The sequence below is a fragment of the Bactrocera oleae genome, chromosome 4 (genome assembly GCF_042242935.1).
Source record: "Bactrocera oleae isolate idBacOlea1 chromosome 4, idBacOlea1, whole genome shotgun sequence".
NCBI lineage: Eukaryota > Metazoa > Arthropoda > Insecta > Diptera > Tephritidae > Bactrocera > Bactrocera oleae.
The window spans coordinates 21,441,560-21,468,407 of NC_091538.1; the positions used below are offsets into that span (position 1 = coordinate 21,441,560).

Here is a 26,848-nt window from a genome sequence, read left to right on the forward strand (position 1 = left end):
GTTGCTTGATTTGCATACTGGAAACTGAAAAAATCAAATAGAATTTAAAATGGTGTTATTAGGGAAATTGGAGTGGTTGTAATCCGATTTCGCCCATTTTCGCACTATAACATAGAGATATGAGAAGAATGTTATGCACCGAATTTGGTTAAGCAGATCTCAAGATATGAGTTTTCACCTAAGAGTGGGCTGTGCCATGCCCACTGTCTAATTTTGAACGCGGTTCCTATAAAGTCATCTCATACCATCCCAGAGATAAAATTTAATGTCTCTGGCGTGTTTAGTGCTTGATTTATCGCGCTTTTAGTAGTTTTTAACAGTACCGTTATATGGGGAGTGGGCGGAGTTGCCACCCGATTTCAACTATTTTCACACTGTAGAGTTCCTAAAAACATTTGCTCCCAGTGATTTTTGTTATTGTAGCTTTAGCGGTTTAGGAGGTATGCACATTAAACCTATTAGGGGCGGGACCACGCCCACTTAAAAAAAATTTTAACTGCAGATGCCCCTCCCTAATGTGATCCTGTGTACCAAATAACAGTCTTGTATCTTATTGCGAAGCGTAGTTATGGCAATTTATTTGTTATTAATTAATGGCGTTTTGAGGGCGTGGCAGTGGTCCGCTTATGACCATCTGCAATACCAACCGTTTCACGGTACCAGGAAACATGTCTACCAAGTTTCATAAAGATATCTGAATTTGTACTCAAGTTAGAGCTCGCACGGACGGACGGACGGACAGACAGTCACCCGGATTTCAACTCGTCTCTTCATCCTGATCATTTATATATACATAACCCTATATCTAACTTGATTAGTTTTAGGTGATACAAACAACCGTTAGGTGAACAAAACTATTATACTCTGTAGCAACAGGTTATTAGAAGGCACTGTCCATTGTCTACTACAGATACCATATCTTATTTATACAATAATTTTTGCTTGTCTGTATCGGTTTGTTGTTGTTAGAAAATATGAAAATAATTACAGCTTTCTCTTTGTTGTTACTAAGCAAATTTATTATTGCCCAAATATTAAGGTGTAAATTCTTAATAAATACTTAATTTTATGAGAAAAACTGAACGAAAAGCAGTTTGTGGCACATGAAGCATTGGGAAACCTTCTCAAGTAGATATTTTATAAAACTTAAATGTTTGGTAAAAAGTATTAAGAAAATTTCGTAGAACAAAATAAAAAAATATTGGGAATAAGTCAGAATTTTTTTCGCAACTTTTACAGTTGAATCGTAAACTTTAAATACAACAATGAGTGTGAGAAGTGCTACAGTGCCCTTTAGTTTCTAAATCGTTTTTATTCTCTTGCAACCTGTTGCTAGTGTAGTATAACAGTTTTGTTCACCTAAGGGTTGTTTGAATCACCTAAAACTAATCGAGATAGATATAGGGTTATACCTATATATACAAATGATCAGCATCACGAGATGAGTTGAAATCCGAGTGACTGTCTGTCCGTACAGCCGTCCGTCTGTCCGTGCAAGCGATAACTTGAGTGATTTAGATGTTTTAATTAAACTTGGTACATATGTTCCTTCATGCCTAAGGAGGATTGGTATTGCAGATAGATTGCGGAATCGGACCATTGCCAGTTCGCCAAAATGTCATTAATCGAATACCTATAAAGTGCTATAATTAAACTCCAGCTTAAGATACAAAACTGCAATTTGATGAAGAAGATTACAGTGGTGAGGGGCACCTGTGGTTTGAAAATATTTAAAAACCGGGCATGGCCCCGCCAATGTATCCAGATAATACTTGGCACGAATAGCGCATTTGAGGTGTGACACCTTATGACCAAAAATTGTCCAAATCGGACAATATGTTCGATTACACCCGAACTTAGCCCTTCCTTACTTGTTTTTATTAATTATATTGAATGAAATTTTTCAATAGGTGACAACCCCTTCTTAATAACTATAACCATAATAATTATTAAGGCCTTTCAATTTGAAGTATGCATTTTACGAATTAATTTTTGCAACTCACCTCAAAAAATGTTTTAGGCTTCAAGTTTTCTTTAAACTCTTAACTTTGATATCCATATTCTCCTGTTTTTCATCTTATACATTTAAAATTTCGATTATTTTAATAATATATAAAATTATTAAAAAGTCTAATTTTATAATTATTTTAATAATATATAACATTAATAAAAATTGTAATTTTATAATTATTTTAATAACATAACATATAAAATTATTAAAAAGTGTATTCCCTCGCAATCTGTTATACGGGACCCGTCGCAGACCCTAGCAATTGTCGGTCAGCACAGGTACGGCGGAAACGAAGGAACGATTTTATCTACCTTCTTTGATTAGAGTCTTTAATCAAGAAACGATTTTAAAAAACTCCTGCCAAACGAAGAAGGCGCGCCTTTTACCTATTAGTGGTATTGAAATTTGAACCACTTTACTTTGGCAAATGTAAACTATTGTCGAAGCATTAGCACGCTCAACCAACGCTCATCAAATAATTTGCTTGCTACCGCGGTATTTCACCCCAGCATTAGCTATCAATGCGGTGTTGTAAATTCTTTTTAAAAAAATTCTATATTCACCATAAATTTGTTTGGCGCTATTTTTAGCTAAAGTTCACCTATTTGTGTTGTGTTTTAAGCTGATGTTCTCTTTGCTGAGAAGAGTTTTCCAACGATACTCTCTCACACTCAGCAATGGTGAATCATGTAAATTAACACTGCAAAGTGCAATTCGCACCGTGTCCAATTGACAATAATTGAATTTTCATATGAAACTAGTCCTAACAATAAAAAAAATAAGCTATAGACTGACATATTGTATATACTGATTGCTTATGCTGACTGACTGCCTAACGAAGAAAATAATTTACATGCGGGCATAAGAAGACTGTGCCTGACTGACTAACTATTTTACGAAGCGCCTGTGACTTACAAGCGCGGCAAATGGGTTTCTACCTACATACCTATGTACATCTAGAAGTGTTCGCACGTAGTCGCAAAAGGATAAATATAATATTTATTTTTAGGCATCATAACAATATTATTACACGCACATATATAATTTTTAATTAAAATTATAATTTGCTTGCACATTTTTGCACACATTTTTCGCGATTCACTACAGAAGCGCTCATTTGACGTAAGTTGTGTGCTGATGTTCCTCACGTATTTGGGGAAGCTTCATTAAAAGCGGTTGTAATGTGTAATGTAAAGTGATGTGATGCTATGCGTGGTAAATAAGGAATATTCATTGGGTTAATTATATATAATATAACATAATGTAACATAAAAAATTATATTACTCTCTACTTAGACTTAGGCACGAGACACTAAAATAGATAAGTAGATGAAGAAATCTTCTAAGAGTTAAGTGAAATATCGAACAGTTCAAACTTAAAACTTTCAGCAAAACTTCTTGAGCTCATTTAATATCTTTCGTCTTCCTTTTAACCATAACTGTAAAACTTTCAATTAGCTCCTAAAACGCAAAATTTTATTTCAGCTCGTGGTGGCATCCAGCTACTTCTATATTTTCGAGCTCCATGATATCCAGTTACTCCTTCTGTGGGAAGATTAGTTGTACAATTTGCTTACAGTTATGATAAAAATGTTTTGACTCTTCTTAAAGAGGTGACTTATTTTTTTAGCTTCCGTTAAATCTAATTATCTCATTCAAAGGCATAAGAAGTGAGATAATGTGAATACCGTAGAGTAAGATGTGTTTTACTAGAGTTAACTAAGAGAATTATTTGTGAACCAATTAGAAAGTCATTACTAAATAATAAGATATGTGCATCTTGTTTAAAGGGGAAGAATGTTGGCAAGACCGACAGTACTTCGTCGTAGTGAGCTCTGTCGGCTAGCTCTTCCTCAAACCAACAAAAAGGTAAGTGGGCCAGTTTTCACCATATTAAATTGAAAGTGGCTGATTGCACTAATGCCTCGCCATCAATGCTGAACCTCCTTGATAACTTCTTTAACTAACCATGTTTGCTAAAGTTTAAGTTTTTGCAAGCACCTTCATTCCCAAAAGTATGGCTAAGCAGCTCTTTCTCTACTCCTGCTCTCCGGCTTTCGAGTGAATACGTCTTGTTCAAGCCCGCTTCTAATATTTATTGTGACACCTTATTGGGATCATTGTGCAAAAATTTATGTATTTCGCTGTGAGTAAGTAATTTTCAAGCGGCTTTGACGATCGGTACACAGTTTTTTGTTTTAGCAATCCGTCGTTTGCCATGCCTTCTATGGACCTGTCTTCTGCAATTGCATTGTGTCGCTCCGAATACAACTCATCAGCATATTGAAGCTTCTTTCAAAGTTTTTATTGTTTTGTATGTCAACCTTTCTGCTAGTCTATTCGCTCGCCTACCAAGCATTCAGTTTTTTAAGAGTGTGCCCTCTTGCTCGCTTGTCTTCTTGTCTGAATACATTTTTGCCGTTTCAGCTTCGCGTGGCTCGTTTGCCTTGATGCACGCGCGCCACAAAACCGCTTTATGAAGCTCTAACATGCAGAGATATGTATGTTACTCGATTCTTGGTTGTTGGCACGGCTGTTTTGCAACTCTATTCGTCATTCGCTCGTTGTTCATTGTTCGTTTGGTTGATAAGCCCATAGTTATTCCCGGTACTCTCCTCATTACCAATGGAATTCTGTGCAAAATGTAGTTTAGTTTTATGAAACTAAAGACCTTTAGTCACAATGTAAGTACCGTTCCCACGACAGCTGAATAAGTACCGGATTATGAGGCCAGATTTGAAGTTTAATGGGGGCATCCCACATAAGCTTTAGGATAATCAGTTAACCTACAGTCCGTTCAAATCCAATGTAGTAACCAAAGAAAGGGCATGGAGAAGACATCTATTGTAACGGTTTAAAATTCCATCACATCCAGTCCTAAATCCGCGTTGAAAAAGTAGGAGAATTAAGCAAAGTCTAAAAGATGAAATGCTATAATTAATACTTAAGGCAGGAAAAAAAATTTTTCAAAATAATTTCAAGAGCATAGGTCTCCATTTATTCATGCCTTAGCCAATATTGGTAATTTTTTTAGTGACTTCTGAAAACGAAGCAAGACGGACTATTTTAAAATAAATTTCCTCAAACTCTGTTTTGCTATATTTCGTTTCACTCATACTCTTCCTAATGCGTAGGGACTCGTAATTTTTTTTTTTTGTTTATGTTATCAGCCTACATTATTTTTTCGCTTTTTTCTACCTTTTCCTTTGCCATACAGCGCTACCTCTTCACACGCCTCTACTGTTTACTCTTAATTTTTCTGCACCTTTTTCTAACTTGTGCTTATTCGTAGTGTTTTGTTTCTTCTCTCTAGCTATTGACAGCATTTGCAGTCGAATGCAACAAGTGGAAATGCCAGCCACCAAACAGGTATGGCACAGGTATGGCTTGACAGCGCAGCAGCTCAATTGCAGCACATCGCTTGCAACGGCCAATGTTGTCGTTGCCGTCTTCAGTCCCACCAGCGACCCCGATTCCAACATTATCGTCATCATCATCAACTCCGCCACCACCATGAGCACCGTAGCCGGCTTCGTTAGAGACGGACACACCTGGGAGCTATTTGATATTTGAAAAGCGTGTGCAAAAAGCTAAAAAACTTGACTTCGCGCCAAATAAGTACATACAATAACAAAATTAAATTCTTGTTGTTATTGGCAGTTTTTCAATTTATTTGCTGTATTATTGTTAAGCATTGCACCAGCCAAATGTCATAAGTCATTGTATTGGTGGAGCAACAGCAACCAATTTTTTATGTTTTTGTGTTTGAAATAAGCCTTAGAATTTTTTAGTCAGTATTCGAATTGGGTGTGCTTGCAATTAAAGTGGTAGATATATTCTCAATGGCTAAGATTTTGCCGCACGTTTCTTTATTACTATTGTTGTTTTGTTAAAACTTTACTTTTTTTTTATGTTCGACTGATCAAGTAACGGACTAGTATTCCGAATATTATTATAATTTTTTATAACTGTACATTCGATTATCGATATTTTGTTTTTGTTATAATCGGACACTTATGTTTATCATGTACTTGCATTAGAAACCAATTTCGATTAGAAGTTTGTATCTGACAACAGAAAAAGTAGTCACGTTTTTGTGAGCTCTTCGAGTTTTGACTTTTTTTGCTCAATTTTGAGCAAAGCAATGTCGCATTAGTATCGTTCAGGAGTTGTTGAATGGCGTCAACGATCCGGGTTTGCTCAAACGGGTCATAACTGGTGATGAAATGTGGGTATATGGTTATGATCAATCATCCAAATGGAAGCTGCCAGATGAGCCAAGACCGAAATAGGCACGCCAAGTTCGATCAAATGTGAAGGTTATGCATTAAGCATATTTAAGCATTAAGAGATATGTATGTGAACTAAGGCTTACGTACTTGAGAAGGTCCTAGAACCTACTGTTTTCAGTTAACTAGGTTGTACTTCCCTTGAAAAGCTTTTACTTGGTGAAGACCAAAGTTCGAGGCCAGTGCCTGTCCCTCTCTCTCTCTATCCTTCTTCTAGAGCTCTTCTTAGATAGTGTGTGAACTCATTATAAATACCGATTTTGATTCTATCAGTTTAAAGGCCTCAATTTAGTTAAGTAGTCTAATATATCAATTTTCTTTTTGTGTTGAACATGAAAATTGGATTGAAAGGTAATTTCTCAACATCTAATCGTACTTATGGCAATTATCACAGCCTAAAAGGTTCGGAAAGATACCGATGGCATTGGGAGTTTGGTTCTGGGCTCCGTTTCCCTATAAATCTCTATTAGGGAGATAATTTCATCAGTGTTTCAAAGTTTCGCTTCTTCTTTTTTTTCCATTTTCCAAAAAATGTTTGTTCACACAGAAAACCCTAATAATTTTGGTGAATCTGAGTCCGTTTCAGTTACGTAGATCTAACGATCGTGGAAATGAAAGTGGCTTCAGTTATAATGACTGACTTGGAAATACGTATGATTATTCAAATTTTTATTGTAAATATTTAAAGAAATTTGAAAAGTTATTATTAGTAAATATTTACATTCAATTTTTATTTTTTATTATTTTAACATATCACTACTATAGTTAACAGCCACAATAAACATTTAACCAGAGAATGCTAAAGTTTACAGTCAAATATAAATGCTATGTTACGAGGTTATGCTAAAGAAACAGTGCTTCACAGCCAACTGTAAATAGTTTTAAACAATTTATATGCTAATTTCAAAAATATTTACTATTTCTATACATATGCAACATGTATATTATATATGTATATGTATAGACATTCAAGTAAAACCCAAAATGTATGCAGTGAATAATTAAAATTGGCAACACATGTAATCGAGTGAGTATGTATGGTATATATTTCAGCGAACCGCTGGTGTTGAGTATGCTGCAAAAGTTGATGTAACTGTATAATATTGTTTTATTTTCGAAGTTTTTTTGTTGGCTTTCTTATTATAACATATTGCAGCTTGATTTTCTTTATTTACTTGTTGTTATTTTGAATTTCGGTTGACTTTATTTATTTTTATTGCCGTTCGTTGGAATTTGTCGCTTACAAATATGCAAATGTATGTGTAAGTATGTTTAATTCTCTGGTTCGCTTTTTCCTCACAACTCACCTATTTTATTGTAATTGCCTTTTGATTGTTTGTTTTTATTTCTACACAGTTTATTGCTCATCGACTGTGATTATTGTCGCTGATTTTCTATATATCAGTATGGTGGTATGGCGCTCGTGTAATGGTCAGCTATCGATTGTCTGCATATCATATTCCTACTGAGAATCGCTTGAGAATTAGGTCGCACGTGTGTGGCATCGTTGAGGTGGCTTCGCTTTGTTGTTGTAACAATAAATAGCTAACTGTTGATTTTTCTTGAGTAAATAACATTTTATTCGTTCCACAAATGCTTGGGTGTTTGAAAATAACTGTGTTAAAAGGTTTTAGGACGGCGAAGTAAGAAAAAAAGCGGACTGTATTCATGCAAAATTAATTATGAACGCAATATAGGGGTTGCCATATATCAACGTTTTAAATTAAAAATATATTCAAAAATAATTATAGAATGAATATCAAAGCATAAAATTGAACTAAATTCTCTATTAAAATTTTCTGAACTTAGCATTTTCAGATGAATTTTAAAAATTAATTTTTAAATATTTATTAAAATTGCAAGTTTTTGATTTAATGCGGCTGAATATTTTTCACAAATACTTTTGGGGAGTTCCTCCGAGCTTGGTTAGACATAAAACTTATGTATGTACATATATCTGCCTTTCATTACAACAGATACAAGTTTATTATTAATCTTAATTAATTTTTTGTGTGTTACTGTGTGGTTATAAAATTACTTAATGTGAATTAAAATTTTTAAATACTGAAAACTCAATTTAATAATTCTTTTTATAACTAAAAAAATTTTTTTCTAAAAAAGTTATTATTATTTATTGTTTAATTAAATTTGTTCACCGATTCTATTTTAATAAATCAATCGATTTTCATTTTAAAATTTTTAAATTATTCTTTGAAAACGATATTAACTTAATGAAAAAAATTTTCACGGATTAGAAATTTGGAAGTTATATAAATCGTTGGTAATTATAAATTATTTAAAGTTAATTTTTATCTCTATTTCAAACATTATATTTTATAATATTGAATAAATAAAAAGTGAATTTTGTTTACAAATATAAAGTTTTATAGAGTTATTAGATTATAAATTATATAAATCTCTGGAAAATATTAATTTAATTACAAACTATTTGAGAAAAATTACTATTTTATTTTGAATATTAAGAGACTTGATTTTCCAATTGTGGTAGTATAATTTTTATACTCTTGCAACATGTTGCTACAGGGTATAATAGTTTTGTTCACCCAACGATTGTATCTATCATCAACTAATCGATTTATATATAATATATAAATGATCAGGATGACGAGACGAGTTGAAATCCGGGTAAGTGTTTGTCCGCCCATGTCAGTAGTTACTTGAGATATCTTAATGAAATTTGGTACACGTGTTCCTTGGCAAAATAATAAGGACGAGATCGTGGATGGGCGTAATCGAGCCACTGCCACATCCATAAAGTGCCATTAAACGAAAACCTATAAAATGTCATAATTAAGCTCTAAATAAAGATATAACCCTGTAATTTGGCACAGGGGATTGCATTAGCAAGTGGCACTTGTGGGCTATAAATTTTGAAAAAGCAGCCGTGGTCCCTCAGGCTATTATAACCAAATTTCCTTAAGCCCCCCTACCCTGCGCCACAGCAAAACCGGATAAAATCGGATTATAACCCTGCATATTCCCTACATAGCGGTTTTGCTTAAAAGAACTAAAATCGGCCACACCCAATATCATAGGAGATGTCTTTATAGGAGCCGCTGTCAAAATTTGACGATGGGCGTGTCTCCGCCCTTATTTAGGTGAAAGCCTATATCTCGGGGGATAAAATAATAAATAACAAAATGGATAAAATCGGGTAAAAACTTGCTCTACTCCCCATATAACTAATATCAGGATATTAAAACATCCGGTGACCTTGTCCGGCATATATTGGTGATGGTATGTGAGGAACCTTAATGAAATTCAGATACTCACCATATGTGGTAATGGGAAAAGTAGATAAAATCGGTTCAAAACAATCCCTCTCTCTCATATACCTAATACACGATTTTGAAACTTCCGGTTAGTTTTATACCGTGCATATAATGACTTTCGTTATTCTAACAAACCCTATGCCGAATATTTCGGTCAGTGTATGAGTTATATATTTATAAAATTGCTTGAAAATATGCTCTTGAATATACCTGAGAAATGTCTAAAGTTAGTGACTGGAATTGGCTTAGACCTTGGTCCAAACTTCATATCTTTAATATAAAGAATTTCGATCCACTGGTTGACGTTTTGCACAGCAACTCAATATATTAAAATTTACATTTTCGGTTGAGTTTATTGTCAGATATGTGATATGTAAGATGATTTTAATATATCTTTCGCTGATGGGAAGTAAAATATGGTTTTAAAACTAATTGAATCTATGACCAATAATATAAAAACAAAAATCAACTACAATACTCAATCTTCAAAAAAGTAAAGTAGTTGCAACACCGTTGCTGCTTATTTAGAGAAAAATGCAATCATTGCATGAACTCCAACATAAATACGTGAACATGCAGAAATCTTGGCCAATTAGTATTTTGGTTACGGGAAATAATGGAAAAATCGAAAACAATGCGAGTAAGTTCGTGTCTGCAGTCTTCTGTTTTTGCACAATATATCATCATACAAACACAATCAGCCACATACACACGCTTATGCTTATGTGTATGCACACCAATGTCGCAATTACCCAATGTTTATCACTGAATGCGAAGCTAATTAAACGTACTCAAAGAATAATGCAACTGTGTGTGTGTACATGTTTACACAAACATACAAACATATACTACATATTCATATGCATATGAGCAATTAAAAGAATGTATTCGCCTATTTTGCGCATACATCTGTATATATAATTACAGCTTTTTTGCTTGATTAATTAAATTGAGGCAAAATCGCGTGCTGAAATCACTTTAATGCAATGCACTCGAAAATTTTTGTTTTTAACAAATTCGGTGGCAATCAAATTATATTTTTATTGTGCAAATCGTGTGTATGTATCGCAAATTAATTGAAAAAGCGATGTGCTACATGTGTGAAGTTGATTAAAAACCCGGTGTTTTTAAAAAAATGGTGGCTTAAAATGAAGAAATCAAAAGCGGTTATTTCTTTTGCGATCTAAATGCTTGTGTATGTGGTTTTATATATAATATAATATTGTACATAATTGGCTCAATCTGACTATAAGAAAATTAAGTAAATAAAATCAACTACTCTAAGCATGCATAATTTGAACTGTAATATGTGACTGATTTACTCTATATATGTATGTATGTATGCACATAGTACTGCTGATTATTTTTCAGCTTAAATGTTGAATAGACTTAGAAATAGCAATTTAACTTTAACTAAAGGCTTTACTCTCCAACATTTTTAAAATTGAAAGGCACGTCCCAAAATAAGGCAGCCAGCGACACAAGTTTCCACCTACATAAAGTAGTATTCTTGTACGATTGCGTAAATATCTATTATAAACAATTAAGGAAGGGCTAAGCTCGGGTGTAACCAAACATTTTATACTCTTGCAACTGGCAAGGCTAAATGCCGGCGAAATTCTTTAAGGTGCATAGGGTTTGTTACAATAAAGAAAATTATTATATGCACAAGTATATAATGATATATAGTATATGCGAGTTTGGGTAATTTGTGGATTATTGATCCGATTTAACCTATTTTTCACATACAGACAAACTATTATAAGGAAAGCACTTTTTCCAAATTTTTATAATATATTTCACAGATTGATCGATATTTTCGATAAAAAGTTCGCAATAGGAACCCTGGTCCACATATTCAATATCTGGGGGCTTGAATAGTTTTAGTCTGATTAGGACAATTTTTGGTCATACCATATAATCCGATTTCATTAATTTTCATACTGTGAGTGTTCTTAATAAAATTTGTCCTAATCAAATTAGGTTAATACAGCTTAAATGGTTTGGGAGATATGTACTTATTAGAGGGCGGGGCCACGCCCTCGTTTAAAAAATGTTAAGCCCACATGTGCCCCTTGCTACTACAATCCCCTGTACCAAATTATAATTATTTATCTTAATTTTGTGCTTAGTTATGAAATTTTATAGGTTTATGATTAATGGCGTTTTGTGGCCGTGGCAGTGGTCTGATTACGGTTATCTACGAACCCGTCCTTACTTTTTTTCCTAGGAATACTTGTACTAAGTTTCATTAGTAAATCTCAGTTTTTACTTAAGTTTCAGTTCTCACGGACGGAAAGACAGTCACCCGGATTTCAACTCGTCTCGTCACCCTGATCATTTATATATACATACATAACCCTATATCTAACTTGATTATTTTTAGGCGATGCAAACAATCGTTTGGTGAACAGATCTATTATACTCAGTACCAACATGTTGCAAGAATATAATCAGGTATGTATAACCCGTGCGCAAAATGCTGTTGACCAGTGTAATGAATGAAATTAATTTAATATGCTGGTAATAGAAATGGAAAGCATTTAAATTTTAAATATTTTAATTTAAATTAAAATACCTCCGGTACCAAAATAAATGTTAAACAAAATATCAAAAGAACTTATATTGTAGTTATAAAGGGGTTACGAATTCTTACTGTTTTTTCAGGCTCGTGGACTTCATGATATTTATATTTATTTAATGTCTATGCTAGATGCGGCTGTATTTTTTTTCATCAAAAAATCGATTCTTTTTAATATTTGTAGAGCTGTGTGTGTGTTTTTTTAAACATGTTTTATTATAATTGTTTTGATAGATGATGCCACAAAGGCCATTTTAAGACTAAAGACTATTTTAAGACTAAATGCCACAAAGGCATTTTCGTAAGGAAAAGTGTACATGTTAAATGTTTCGTGAGGATATATATTTATTAAAAAAAAACCTTTCTATTTACTTATATCGCTAGTATTTCTCATACATTTAAATATTTCTACATATTATTTTTTTAATGTGTTTAGCAATTATTCTTTCAACTGCTTTACTCAATGTATTATTTTACTATTCTTAATTTAAATATATGAGTACTATTTAAAACCTATTGCTGGTCATTTGTCTTTTATTACCCATGACCTTCACGCGTTTTGGACATTATTGCTATTATTATTTAGCGATTAACAGCTGGAGCACTATTTCTAATCATTGCGATGAATATTTCCACAAACAAAACGCAAAATACCCGAAACTCCCGCAGCGCTATTACTTCCTTATACCAACATACAAACCCACATAAATACAAAGCGCGCACAGTTCGCACGCTACTTATTGGAAAAAACATGAATTCTTAGAAAATACAAAAAAGAAGTAAGAAAGAGCTAAGTTCGGGTGTAAGCTTAAAATTAAGAAATCTTTATTTAAGTCATATTAGACAGTCAAAGTAAACAGTACAAAAGTAACAAAATAAACTCTAGTAGCGCCATCTATATGTCGACTAGTGCTTTACAATCTGCTATCCTTTATTGACTTCCAGTAAAAATTTCATGACATTTCATATATTGGAAGTGAAGTTATTGCGTATTAAGTGTCAGTATGTTTTTTATACTTTTACCGAAATGATCGCGTTTGTGGCCGATTATTTGACCAAAAATCACAATTTAACAATCAACCCCTCCCCGTATTCACTTGATATGGCACCGTGCGACTTCTACCTTTTCGGAAAAATGCATTTGTCGATGAAAGAAAAGCGTTAAGCAGGCGTGGAGGCCATTCAAAAGGCTTGCACCGACATACTGGCGGCCCTACCGGGCAACGAGCAGAAACACTCGTTCGACATGCTTTTGGATCGTACAAAAAGCTGTATTAAAGCAGAAGGAGACTTTTGCCGATAAAACCATTTGTTCTGTCTTTTTTTTTTAAGTCCTGTTTACTTTGGAACGTACCTTGTATCTTTGAATTTCAATAACAAATTGGGAGTTTTTCCAATATTTGAGGTACAAAATTAGTTATAGGAACTAAGGTTCACATATTGTATTCGGTATCTGGGAGATTAAAAAGTTAAGGTCCGATTTCGACTATTTTTGGACGTAAGATGATATATACTTAAGGATTCTTTTGAAAAAAAAAATTTATATTGGTAATGTTGTGCAGCAAATTTGAAATTGGTCTATTACTTCCTTAGATAAATGGTTTCGATTAAAGATGGGTGGTATTGCGGCCATTGTCCAATTCTTACACCGGCTCTCATGAAGCCCTTTCGCACCGTCTTGAGTGTAAAATTTAATGTCTTTCAAGCATTTACTTATTGAGTTAGCAGAATTTTGTAGTTTTTAACGAAACCGTTCTATGGAGAATAGGCGGGCTTATCATCCGATTTCACATATTTTTACACTTTCAAAGGAGGTGGCGAAAAAAAAATTTCTGAGCAAATTTGGTTAATATAGCTTTAGTGGTTTGTTAAATATGTACATTAAACTGATTAATCACATTTTCAATATTTTTAAAACACAGATTTCTATCCCTAATTTGACTCGTTATATAAGATTACATTTTGTATTTTATAGGGTAGTTTAGTTATAACACTTTATAGGTTTTCGATTAATGACGTTTTGTAAGCGTGGCAATGATCCGATTATGATCATCTACAATACCGACCTCTCCATAGTGCCATGGAACAATGTGTAGTTTCATCACTATATCTCAATTTTTACCTATGCACAGACAGACAGTTTGATCATATTAGTTTTAAGTGATACAAGCAATATTTAGGTGAACAAAACTATTATACTCTGCAGCAACATGTTCCGAGAGTATAAAAATATGAATGTCAAAAATAATGTTCCAAATTCAGCTTGAATTTAACATCAAATTAAAATAGCACCCAAATTCTTCGGGCGGCTGAGTAACCAAATTGCTCTTTTATTGAACTAAAAAATGTACGCGAGTGGGCTCGTGTGTGAAGTAGAAATTAAATATGAAAAAAAAAAATTTAAAACAAAACAACAGCAGTCCACTTAGGTTATTAGCTATAAGTCGGCTGACCGCCCGCCGTTTTGACACTCAGACTCAATTAATAACAACACAAAATAGTGTATATTTCTTACACGTTTTCTCTGTTTTTCGATAAGTGATTATTTTACCTATGTTTACTTATAGTTCATTCATGTTTATTTTCCTTCTTATTATTACAAAATTTCGTTTGTATAACAGTGCAGATGATGTCACTGTATTAGCAACTATATCATTACTCATATCCTGCAGCATTGGTATATCCCCCCATCAAACTAATGATGCCATTTAAAGTCTACTAATTTCTGCAAATTTTTCATATTTCTTAATTTTTAATTTTTTTTTAATGAACTGTCATCTTTTACTGGTGGGCAGATAAAACAGACGAAGATGACGTATCTGCTTACATATGTACATATAATCTGAAGCTGAGAATGATTTGGTAGCCTCACCTTAAATTTCTGAGATATACGCGAAAGAAATCAAAAAAAAAATGGCCGGCAAAGAGCAGGTGTCTCTGGAGTGGCGATTTTATACTCTCGCAAACTGTTGGTACAGAGTATAATAGTTTTGTTCACCTAACGGATGTTTGTATCACCTAAAACTAATCGAGTTAGATATAGGGTTATGTACATATAAATGATCAGGATGAAGAGACGAGTTGAAATCCGGGTGACTGTCTCTCCGTCCGTTTGTCCGTACGTGCAAGCTGTAACTTGAGTAAAAATTGATATATCTTTATGAAACTTGGTACACATGTTTCTTGGTACCGTAGGACGGTTGGTATTGCAGATGGGCGTAATCGGACTACCGCCACGCCTACAAAATTTAATCAAAAGCAAATAAATTGCCATAGATATGTTCCACAATAAGATACAAGATTGTTATTTAATATACAGGATCACATTAGGGAGGGGCATCTGCAGTTTAAAATTAAGCACAACACATGCCAGAGACAATAAATTTTATCTCTGGGATGGTATGAGATGACTTTATAGGAACCGACTTCAAAAGTTGGGCGTTGCACCGCCCAATTTTAGTTGATAAACCCATATCTTGGGATCTGCTTAACTGATTTCAACCAACTACGGTATTGTTTCTATGTTATGCTGCGAAAATGGGCGAAATCGGATTACAACCACACCTATTTCCAACATAACACCATTTTCAAATCCATCTGATTCTTTCACTTTCCCAATGCAAATCAAGCAACAATGATTGTATCGGGGTGAAACTTTGCGTGAATAGTGCGTTTAAAATGTGCCACCTTGTGACTAAAAACTGTCTAATTCGATATAAAACTGTTCAAGCCCCTAGGTACAGAGTATGTGGACCCCAGTACCTATGTTAACTTTTTATCGAAAATATCGGTCAATGTGAAGGATATATATTTCAAATAATAAAACAAATAAATGAAACCTTCGATAATACTATGTTTTGTGTCAAAAATGGGTTGAATCGCATCAATACTTCCTTTAATATAAATTTTTCTAACACCTGAAGTAATTTCCCGTCTTTGATCCTTGCAAGTTGCGAGGGTATAAAATGTTCAGTTATATCCGAACTTAGAAGTTCCTTACTTGTTATACTCTAAGTTAGGATAAGCATAAGCAATATGCAGTGTTGCATTTTAAGCATTTTTAGTGGGTAGAAGAGGTAAAATTCTTCACAGGATATACTAATCTTCAGCTGATAGTATTTAAGAAAACTCATATATTTTCATATTGAGATTATTTGACGTTTAATTTGACATTGACAGCAGTTTCACAAGTAAGCTAGAGATTCCTATATACATATAATTATTTTTGTATATTGATCAATATCGATATATTTGGTAAATATTTCTTTTTAACTATTAACGTTATTTTCACAGTATTGTCAAAGCAAAAAAACATGAAGCGGACAAAAAAGTATCTTGCTATTCGGTACGGAGAAAGCTGAAGTCAAGAATATTAACCAGATTTTTTCAAAGACCGGGTTGGACGTTTAGCGTGAAATGATCCATTGCTTATGTAAATCTCTAAGTGTGTTTTTCAAGGTAGTTTTTTTAAGAGTTTTGGTCTTCATGAGCAAACCACCAGAAATATTACGTTTAGAGCAAGGTACATACATATATCCTTAGAGTTTCTAAAATACCAGTGAGTGAAAATGCATATATCTCCGAAGAAGCACGAAATACAATATATATTGCGGAAAGACTTGTGTTATGTTTCAAAAGTATTTTCGAGTTAAAGTTCTTTTGGATCTTAAGCAGATGCCAGCATTTCCAAAATCTAAAGTCTTAACAATGTTCCAAATAGGTCTCAATGAATTTTCAAAAGTTAGCTACCAGGGTTGATATTTTCGATGTTCTTATATGAGCATATGTAGCGCGTCGTTAAATCTCAAGAAAAGAACACACACCTACACTCATACACGATTGCACTTGTTGCACGAAAAGTAAGTATAATTGGGCATAAATATTACATACGAACATAGGCACATTTCAACAGAAAATTTTTCATGCTTAATTGCATTGAAAATGTCTTAATTTATGCATATATAATATAAAAAGGCAAGCAGAAACATTCGCTAACCGATAGACAACCAACACATTAAGTAACTAAGTAGCTTGTCGACTTTCCAAAATTCTTTAACGCCTCGTTTGACTAGAGCTATTTTGTATGAGCAATATGCATAATTACATGGGAGTTGCGTTTATCCGCTTGGATCGCATGTCGAGTGCAAGAATTGGGTAAGTAAGTAAATGGAATGTGAAAAAGTAATCAATTGTAATATCGCTTTAGAAAATGAAAAGAAAATCATTTGATAGCTAGATGAAAAATGGCGCAGTGGAACCAGGTTCTGTATATTAGATGATATATAATTCTTGGTGAGAACAAATAATAATTGATAAGCGTGTTCATAAAACTCTCTAAATTTGTGCTCATACAATTTTATTACATTTACTTATTTCTTCTTTAACAAAAATTATAGTTCGCTTCAAAATTTTTGTAATTTCTTTATAAAATTACCCCAAATAATGTTGCCAACCTAAAAGTTAATAGGAATACTTAACAATAAGATGAATGTTTTTGTAACTTTCAAGAATTTAATTTCAAAATGAATTATTTTTATGGTTGCCACATTTTTTAGTGTATTATGAATCACTAATTTCAAATTTCAAATAATTTATTTAAACAGTGCTTTACAATAGGCTTTAATGTTAATGTATAAGTAATCACGCATTTCATATCAGGGTTACCATCGCTTTTTAAAATATTCTTAGTAACATTCTTTAGGTTTTCAGAATGATTTTTACAAACAACTATTGTGGTGCATTTGTAAAAATATATGCATCAACTAAAAATTCTAGGTTTTACCAACAAAAACGTATCACACAAAACGAAGAATCGGAAAACGATGAAACCTCAGATGAGGAATAAAACAAAGTTTATTAAAATTTAAAAAATTATAAAAATTTAGAAAATTAAAAAAATCAAAAAAAAACAATAAAAAATTTAAAAAATACCAAAAAAAATATAAAATATAAAAAGTAAAAAAAAAATAGAAAAAAATGAAATGCGTTTAAAAGTCCCACCCCATACCTTCTCGTGGTAAAGCGCGTAAGTAAATTTATAAAATTGAAACTAATTGGGCGAGGGCAAATTTTCAATTTAAGTATAAAGGTAGCCTATATATATGGTTCTTTACTGTGGCTATCAAAGTCTTAAGTACACAAATTTTCAGTGTTGAATCTTAATTTTTCAGTCGTTTAACCTCAGAAGAACTTTAGAAAATTGTTGAATTATCTTGAAACCATGTTTTTCAAATTCAGCGCATCAAAAAACATAGGTATACTAATTTTTAGTTCGAAATTCGAATTTTTTTAATGTTTTACCTTAAAATGACCTTGAAGAACTCGTTCAATCATCTTAAAACTATGTTTTTCGAAGTCAGCGCATCAAAAAACATGGGTATACTAATTTTTGTACCGTTATCTTATTAATTAGAGTTTTTTGAAAATCTGGCCCACTGTGCACTGCCACGCCCACAAAACGCCATTAACCAAAAACAAATAAATTGCCATAACTAAGCTACACAACAAGATACAATGCTCTTATTTGGTATACAGGATCGCATTAGGGAGGGATCTGCAGTTAAAATTTTTTTAAAGTGGTCGCGTTTCCTATTTAGTTTAATGTGCATATCTCCTATACCACTGAAGCTATAATAACAAAATTCACTGGGAACAAATTTTTTTAGGATCTCTATTGACGGTGTGAAAATAGGTGAAATCGGGTGACAACCCCGCCCACTCTCCATATAACGGTACTGTTAAAAACTACTAAAAGCGCGATAAATCAAGCACTAAACAAGCCAGAGACATTAAATTTTATCACTGGGATGGTATAAGATGATTTTATATCAACCACGTTCAAAATTAGATAGTGGGCATGGCATCGCACGAAAATGGGCGAAATCGGATTACAACCACGTCTATTTCCCATATAACATCATTTTAAATTCCATCTGATTTTTTCTATTTCCCAATGCAAATCAAGCAACAATGATTGTATCGGCGTAAAACTTTGCGTGAATAATGCGTTTAAAATATGCCACTTTGTGACCAAGAATTATCTAAATTGAACCAAAACTGTTAAACCCTAGGCACTGAATATGTGGACCCCAGTGCCTATAATTGACTTTTTACCGAAAATATCGGTCAACATAGAACAAGGCGGCAAGATTCACAAAGAAATCTAAAACGAGTATACCATTTGACTTTAGGAGAGTATAAAATATTCGGTTACATCCGAACTTAGCCCTTCCTTACTTGTGATATTTTATAATAAGCTTGGAATGAGCAAAATTTATATATACGATTTCTCGCATATTTTTAAAATGTTTGAAATAAGTAACTGAAGGGTTGCGAATTTTTTAATTCAGATTTTTTGGATTAATAATGATATTTTTATAATTTATTTAAAATTAGATTTTCGCTTTTTAATCCCTTTGTTGGGACTAAAACTTAAATTTTCATTTTTTAATCCAAGAAGTTTGGTTTTAAAAACTGTAAATTGAATAATTATTCTTTTACTTGAATGAACGCGAAAAAGTTTTAATTTTAAATCAAATTTTTTTTCATTCTTAATTGTTTGCTTGAGATTAAAATTTGTATTTTTATTTTTCCATCCGGTAGTTGGAGTTAAAAATTTAAAATAAATTTTTAATCCGGTTATTGGGATTAAAAGTCTTTTTTAGTTTTTAATCCACTGTGGGATTCAACATTTTAATCTTGCATTTGAGATTGCAATATAAAATAAAATTTAATTCAAACATTAATTCAACTTTTTTTAAAGCACTATTTGCAACCCTGGTTGAAGCTGTGGTAACTTAATAAACTTATTAAATATGCACCATATATACAATAATAAATCGATATGCGTGTTTCTAATTAGATAAAAATTTAATATTTCTCTAGTAGAGTTGCCAAAAGGTTATTTTTGTGAAAGTAAAAATATATAGTAATATATATAAAATTATTAAAGCAAATAAAAATTAAAACAATAAGTTGAATGACTATCGTTTAAGCAGAGACGAGTGATTCATATTAGACTAGTTGTCCTTGTTTTCTTTGAATCGTTCTGACCTCCGTTTGTTCAACGTAACCGGAATGGAACCGGATTTTAGTATAGCCAAGTTCTGTCAAAATTTTACATATATATGAGTGAAATATTTTTGCGTCGTCCAAGAATAACAACGTTATGAAATTATGTTGTTGTCCGAATTAGATTAAATAATTATATTTCTCCAGAAAAGTTGCTATTAGTTTATTATTATATAAACTTCTAGCAAGAAAGAAAGAATCACGTATAGGCTTGTTTAAAATCGAACGAGTCGAATCTGAGTCTTCTATAGCATAATTTTCGTTCGGTATAAGGCCCAGATATAGTATATACTTGTACATATATTCGATAAATTCTCGTGAATACCCCAATTAAAAAAAGTGTCACTTTATTGTTTCTTTCGTCTATACTCCGAACTATCGTTTCTTATCTTATAACCAGTTTTCTTTCCGTACAATATTTGAATTTTCCACAGATTTATTACACTCACATTAATCAGAGCCGTATTTGCTTCAGTACACAAAATATACAAAACAGGTTGCAAAGTGTGTATACAGCCTATGCTGGAACAGGCATCTACCGCTAATATCGGGCACAGTGCTGATTGAATGAGCCAATTCAACATAATTTATTGTTTGCGGAATTTTTAACAAAACGTTTCAACACCTCAAAGCGAATGGAGTGAAAATATAATATACAGATTTAATGAATGAATTTGCATTGGTTTTCAAACTGCGCATGATATGAAGCTTATGTGTTGGAATGTTTGTATGCAGATTCAAGTGTTGATATGAGTTGTAAATACAAGTGTTTGTACATAAGTGGTATATAAAGGTTATGTAAACATATTTGTTGCAATATATACGATCCGCCTAAGCCGCTTGATTACATATATCAATATATTCATATTATGAGTTTACATACGTATGAACTAGGACTCTTAAAATTATTCGAATAACCTGAAAATCTATTATTCGAATATCCGATTTGTAATCGTTCGCATGAATAGTAACCAAATAATTGTCGTTCTACATCGACCATTCGAATAGTTGTTTTGCGCCGAGTATTTGAATAAATGAAAAATCCAAGCAGCCTTTGATTTGTGCACAAAATTTTATTATTGAATGTTTTATTTTTTTTTAATAAATATAAAAAATGAATGAACACGAATGAGCAGTTAATCGAATAGTCGACGACTTACGACTATCCGGATAGAGCAAACCGAATATTATTATTCGAATAATGCCCTAACCGGTTAATCCAGCTAGTGGAATAGTCGAATACCAAGAGCTTTAATATGCACATGTGCACAATACATTGTCTCCTGCCTGTTGGTCACTTTTATTGATTTTACTCGATCAGTTTTACATAAACTCACATACATATTTATATTGTAGATCGCTTTTATTGCTTACCAACTTGCGATGTTGACCAGTTTAACTGGTTGTAAGTAATCGCAAAAGACAGTTCAAAAAGAATTACAACAAAAAGGTATAAAGAAAAAACAAAAAAAAGTTATTATCATTACACACAGCGCAGCAATCCAACAGCGACGATAGTAACCGGCCATTAAAGATTGTAGTTTTTATAACAATTGTCGGTGTTGTCGCAAGTGCGAGGGCGTAACTAATGCCGCCTTTGTTGTTGTTAATCGCACACCCATATACTGTTTTGTTTTTGTATTATTTTTTTTAAGCTTGTCTTTTGTTCTGTAACATTATTATAGCGTACCTTTGTGTGCCTCGAGCTGACTCGTTACAAAAACCTGCAAATTAGTTAACACCGTCACCACCGCCACACTTGCGTTTGCTGAAAACAACAGTTCCAGTTTTCTTGTACTTCCCGCTGTTGGAGTCTGTTGCACCTACATTTACTGCCAAACCCTTTAACCTCTTGGTCACTACTTGAGTCGAAGTGCTTGGCATATCTACTGTTATGATTTAATTATTATTATGCTTAATGCATAAAGAATATGCAAATGTTCTTGAAATATTGACAGCCTTATGTTTTTTTTTTTGCAAATTCTTTTATTTGCACTGAAACCAATAAATACAGAAGAACGTGCATTCCAAGTGGGGTGGCGCAATAATAAATAATAATGGGGAAAATACTCGCAAAACTGTTGATAGATAATCTGTTTGTGTGCTTATGGTTTTTCTAACTAATTGTTTTGTTTATATAATATTTATCGTTACTTTAATTGATATCGGTTATCCATTTATACAGTGGTCTCTCTTGACAAAGCATGTAAAAATTAGATCTAATAATTTAACTCATTTAATTTATTTCACCGAAATAGATGTAAATACCCTCTCCAAAAAGTTTCTAAACCGAGCAAAGAATCGAAGAAGAAATTTCACATATTTAGCACCTAGATAACTGTACTTCATTCACTATATATTATAATAGAGCAAATAAGTAGTTAGTAAATCGATGGCAATTACTTACTTAAAATAATAAGGGGCTCACGCCCTTTTGCTGTTCACATAATATATATTTTTCCATAAACATATGCACAGTTATCAAATTGTAACTATTTCCCAATATACTTGATAAATTAAAAAATAAAATTACCATTATAACACATGCAACACTGTAAACTCAAGAGTAAAATGTTTACAAATTCTAGCCTACTTAAAATTTTTGAAAGCAATTTGAAGTGCAAATTTCATATTTTTTATTCAAGTTTGAAAATAATTTAATCGGGATACCCTTGGAAAAAGGACTTTGAAATTTGGAAAATGTAACGGTTATTTGAGCAAATATATTTGAAAATTGGCAGTGTCATTGTTATAAATTTTTGAAAACTATTTAACGCACATTTACAATTTTCTTCAAATGTAGCTAATTGTAAATATATAAGACATTGGACAAGTAGATTCTTACACCAAACAAAGGTGGCACGAAACTTTCTATTAATCTAATTATCTGTACAACGTAGTTAAAAAACGCGGTAATCGTGTATATTGCATTTGCGACAAGAAAATACTATATTTATGCAAGGGACAGTTCAAGGACGTTGGCTCACACGTATTGTTAAAAAGTGCAGCGGAACTGCCATGATCCAATGGCATACCAGGCCGCCCTCATAAAAACAAATACATCACTTAAGGATGGTGCAACTAACTATTCAGAAAAACCGTGCCAAGTTATTGCAAGAGCTACGGCCCAATATAGCAAGAGCTCGCGGAAATATTTACCCACATCGTCCGCCCAAAATCAAAAAATCAATAAAGCAAGGTGGAAGCTACAACTGAAACAACCAAAATCTGTAAAAGATTTGGAAATTTAGTGCCATTTGCAGAAATTCGACGGAACATTTTTTTGTTTTAATAAAAAAAATCAAAAATTAGTGTAATGTGTTGTTGGTAACTGTAGAGAACGTCCGCTTACTTGGAAATAGTAGATTATGGATAATGGATGGCACATTTAAAGTTGTTCCATCCGTCATGAGGCAATTATTTACCATTCATGGCCGTCATTCATTCATGTGTTTGTGCCTAACACATGCAATGAAATTGTACCGCTTGTTTATTGCCTAATGACAGAGAAAGATGAAAAGTGCTATAACGACTTTTTGTATGAATTTGGCATGTGATAATAACGTTTACTTAAATCCAAAAGTAATTATACCTGATTTTGAAAAAACCCATCGTCAAATCTTTAGAAATCTTTTTCCCAGACGTAAGATACAAAGGCTGTTTTTCCATTTAGTCCAAATTATTTGGCGATGTATACAAAAAGGAGGACTTCAAAAGAAATATGGGAGAAATTAATCTCTTAAAGTTAGGCAACTAAAGGCCCTTGTTTTCGTACATGCTGATGAAATATCAGCTTACTATGAAGCATTGAAAAGGGATAATAAAGATTTTATGATAGTTGCTAAATTTTTTAAAGAATCTTACATATTTGGGAAGAAGATAAAAGCCCCAGTATATGCTCCAAATCATACGTCAGTATTTGAAAACGTGTTATATAACCTTCCGAGAACGCAAAATATTTTTTAGGCATGGCATCGGACGCTTGGAAAAAAAGAGAGTTGAAGAAAATCACCCTGATCGAGCCAACACTGGGGTGTTCAGAGGTATTTCGAGTCGAACTACTTTCTGCATTGTTTTTGTTAACTACGACTTTACTTTACCTTTTGTGAAGGTATTAACCCTCAAAAAGCCCATCTACGGCTTTACAACTTGATTTTGCAATTATTTTATCGTATCTGTATTTTGATATGTCGGCATTTTGATTTGTTTTTATTTTAATTTGTCGGTATTTTGGATGGGTAGGCATTTTGAACTTCGGCATTTTAAGTGTTTCACGTTTGAATAATATACAATGGTTTAATTAATAACTAAATGCGGATATAATGTTTTTTTTTAAATTTTTTTTCATTATTTTTCAGTAAACATTTATATCTGTTTTTTATGACAAAAACAAAAAAAATGTTTCGTTTATCTTATAACTATTTTAAAAATATATACATATATAGTAGAACAAGACCAGAAAAATCTGCTCTCTAATATCCTCAACATTCCACTAAGAATAAAAATAAATCACTTTCTTCATATTTTCCTGAAGTGGTATGGGAAATGACCGAGATTGAGATACGGCTTGAGTTAACGTAATAACTTTCAAACGGGTTTTGTTATTCATGGACTTTTTAATGAAGCTATACTAAAATAAGAATACTTTCCAGAAATCCTTAAAATCTGTAAAAAAAGACTAATCTTAGTACTGATTTTATATATGGTATATACTTTTATGAACCGTTTCTGCCGAAAAAAGGAATATATAATATTCCATATGAGAAACAACGAATTTAAAACTGATTAAAGTGCTGTTAACTGTGATTCAAAAAAGAAATCTTTTATAGTTAATATATACTAGTATGAAAGAGGTAATTAAGTGCAGGCAGTGTAAATGTTCAAAATAAAAATGTACCAAAAATTAAAATATTATTTACGAATTGAGATGATCACGTTTTTGGTATAAAAATCCATGGGATTAAGATATGAACGTAATGTCTAAATTTGAATATTATTGATATAAATTTTTGCCCATGGGAAAAAAAATTAATTTTTACAACCTATGCCACGTGGGCATTTTTAGGCTTTGAGACTTCTTGATAGACATAGCGAACGTTAAACGACTGACAGACTGTAGCCTTTTGAAATATATCATAGATTCTGATAGTATCATTGCAACAGACCACTTCTTATTTAATCTTTCGAGGCCAAATGATTGTGTCAAGAATATTTCTGGTTTAATGACACTGTTTCCTGCAATACCTTGAGTGAATATTTGTGGTTTCCGCTATTCACTTACTTTTCTATGTTACTTATTACAGTTGCTTTCTTATCTTTTTGCTTAGCTTATGTTATATTATAACTTTTAATATAGTACAATCTACTTAATACAGCCGATATGTTAAGGTCTTTGAACCTAATCTAACAGAAAATTATAACCCCTCAATAAAAAATGCCGTTATGAATTTATATATATTTTACAAACTATCATATCTTTTAAGTTAAATCAAACTGAACATAGTGTGCAGCATTTTTTTAAAATCGGTTCAAGAGTTTAGAAGTTGATCCCAAAATGTCAAAAAAGTTATAAAATGGAAAAAATCATGCATTTTAATAAAACAATATATATAAAAAATATTCGGTGCGCAAAACTAACGTGAAAAACCGATTTAGCCGGTTTTCTTTCATTACAAATGCGCACAAGAATGCAATATGAGGAAAACAATAAAATTTGCTGCAGCGTTGCCGGTCAAAGACGGACCTGCGCGTCTGTGCGTACTGCATTCGCATTAAACTTCTTATATTATGAAATTCCACGTATCATGCTGGGTCCAATATTCAACGTTCAAGCATTCATCGAAAGGCGAACGGCAAAAATAAATTGTTTTCTTCTCGCTTTAACATTTTACCAGTGACTTTTGATGACTGCATCATAAGCGAATCGAGACAAAATAAAAGTAACTGCGCAGAGCGGCAAGGTGACGCAGAAGGCCTTGAGTGACCAGATACAAATCATACATGTATCTGGATTCATATGTAGTTGTGTGTGTGTCTGTGGTGGTTGAATATAAATATATAAATCTATATATATATATATAAATATATATGTTAAATTTAGATGGCTGCAATGTGGATGTTGTAAACAAGCGCGTCTCTCTGTCAAAATAAATTTACAACAATAAAGAAATTACTGTAAAATTCAAAAATCGAAAAAATAGGCTTTTGTTACCGCACACAATGCAAGCAATACTCGCGCATACACTTATACATCCATGCATACAGATATAAATTGTTTAGAAGTATCACTACTTACTCTTGAGCAATACTCGCGCATACACTTATACATCCATGCATACAGATATAAATTGTTTAGAAGTATCACTACTTACTCTTGATAGTTGTTCACACATACGCTTGCTATAAAAGTTCAATTATTTTGTTGTAACCCTGAAATTATGGCAACTTTTTATGTTACTGCACAGTTCACTATAAGTCGACTTAGTTGTCGCTTATGACTTTTAGTTGTTTGTTGTACAGTTTTTTTATTTAGCCGCTGGTCAGCTTGCTTGGTTATTGCTTTTGTTATTTTTGGTTGTTTTGTTGTTACTCCTATTTATTATTG

The 26,848-nt window shown here is 32.6% G+C and overlaps 1 protein-coding gene across 5 annotated transcripts in view; it reads right to left on the reverse strand.

The window, feature by feature from the left end:
• LOC106614502 (mucin-22) overlaps positions 1-26,848 on the reverse strand; it is a 109,187-nt gene that overhangs the window by 23,986 nt on the left and 58,353 nt on the right. The window lies entirely within an intron of this gene.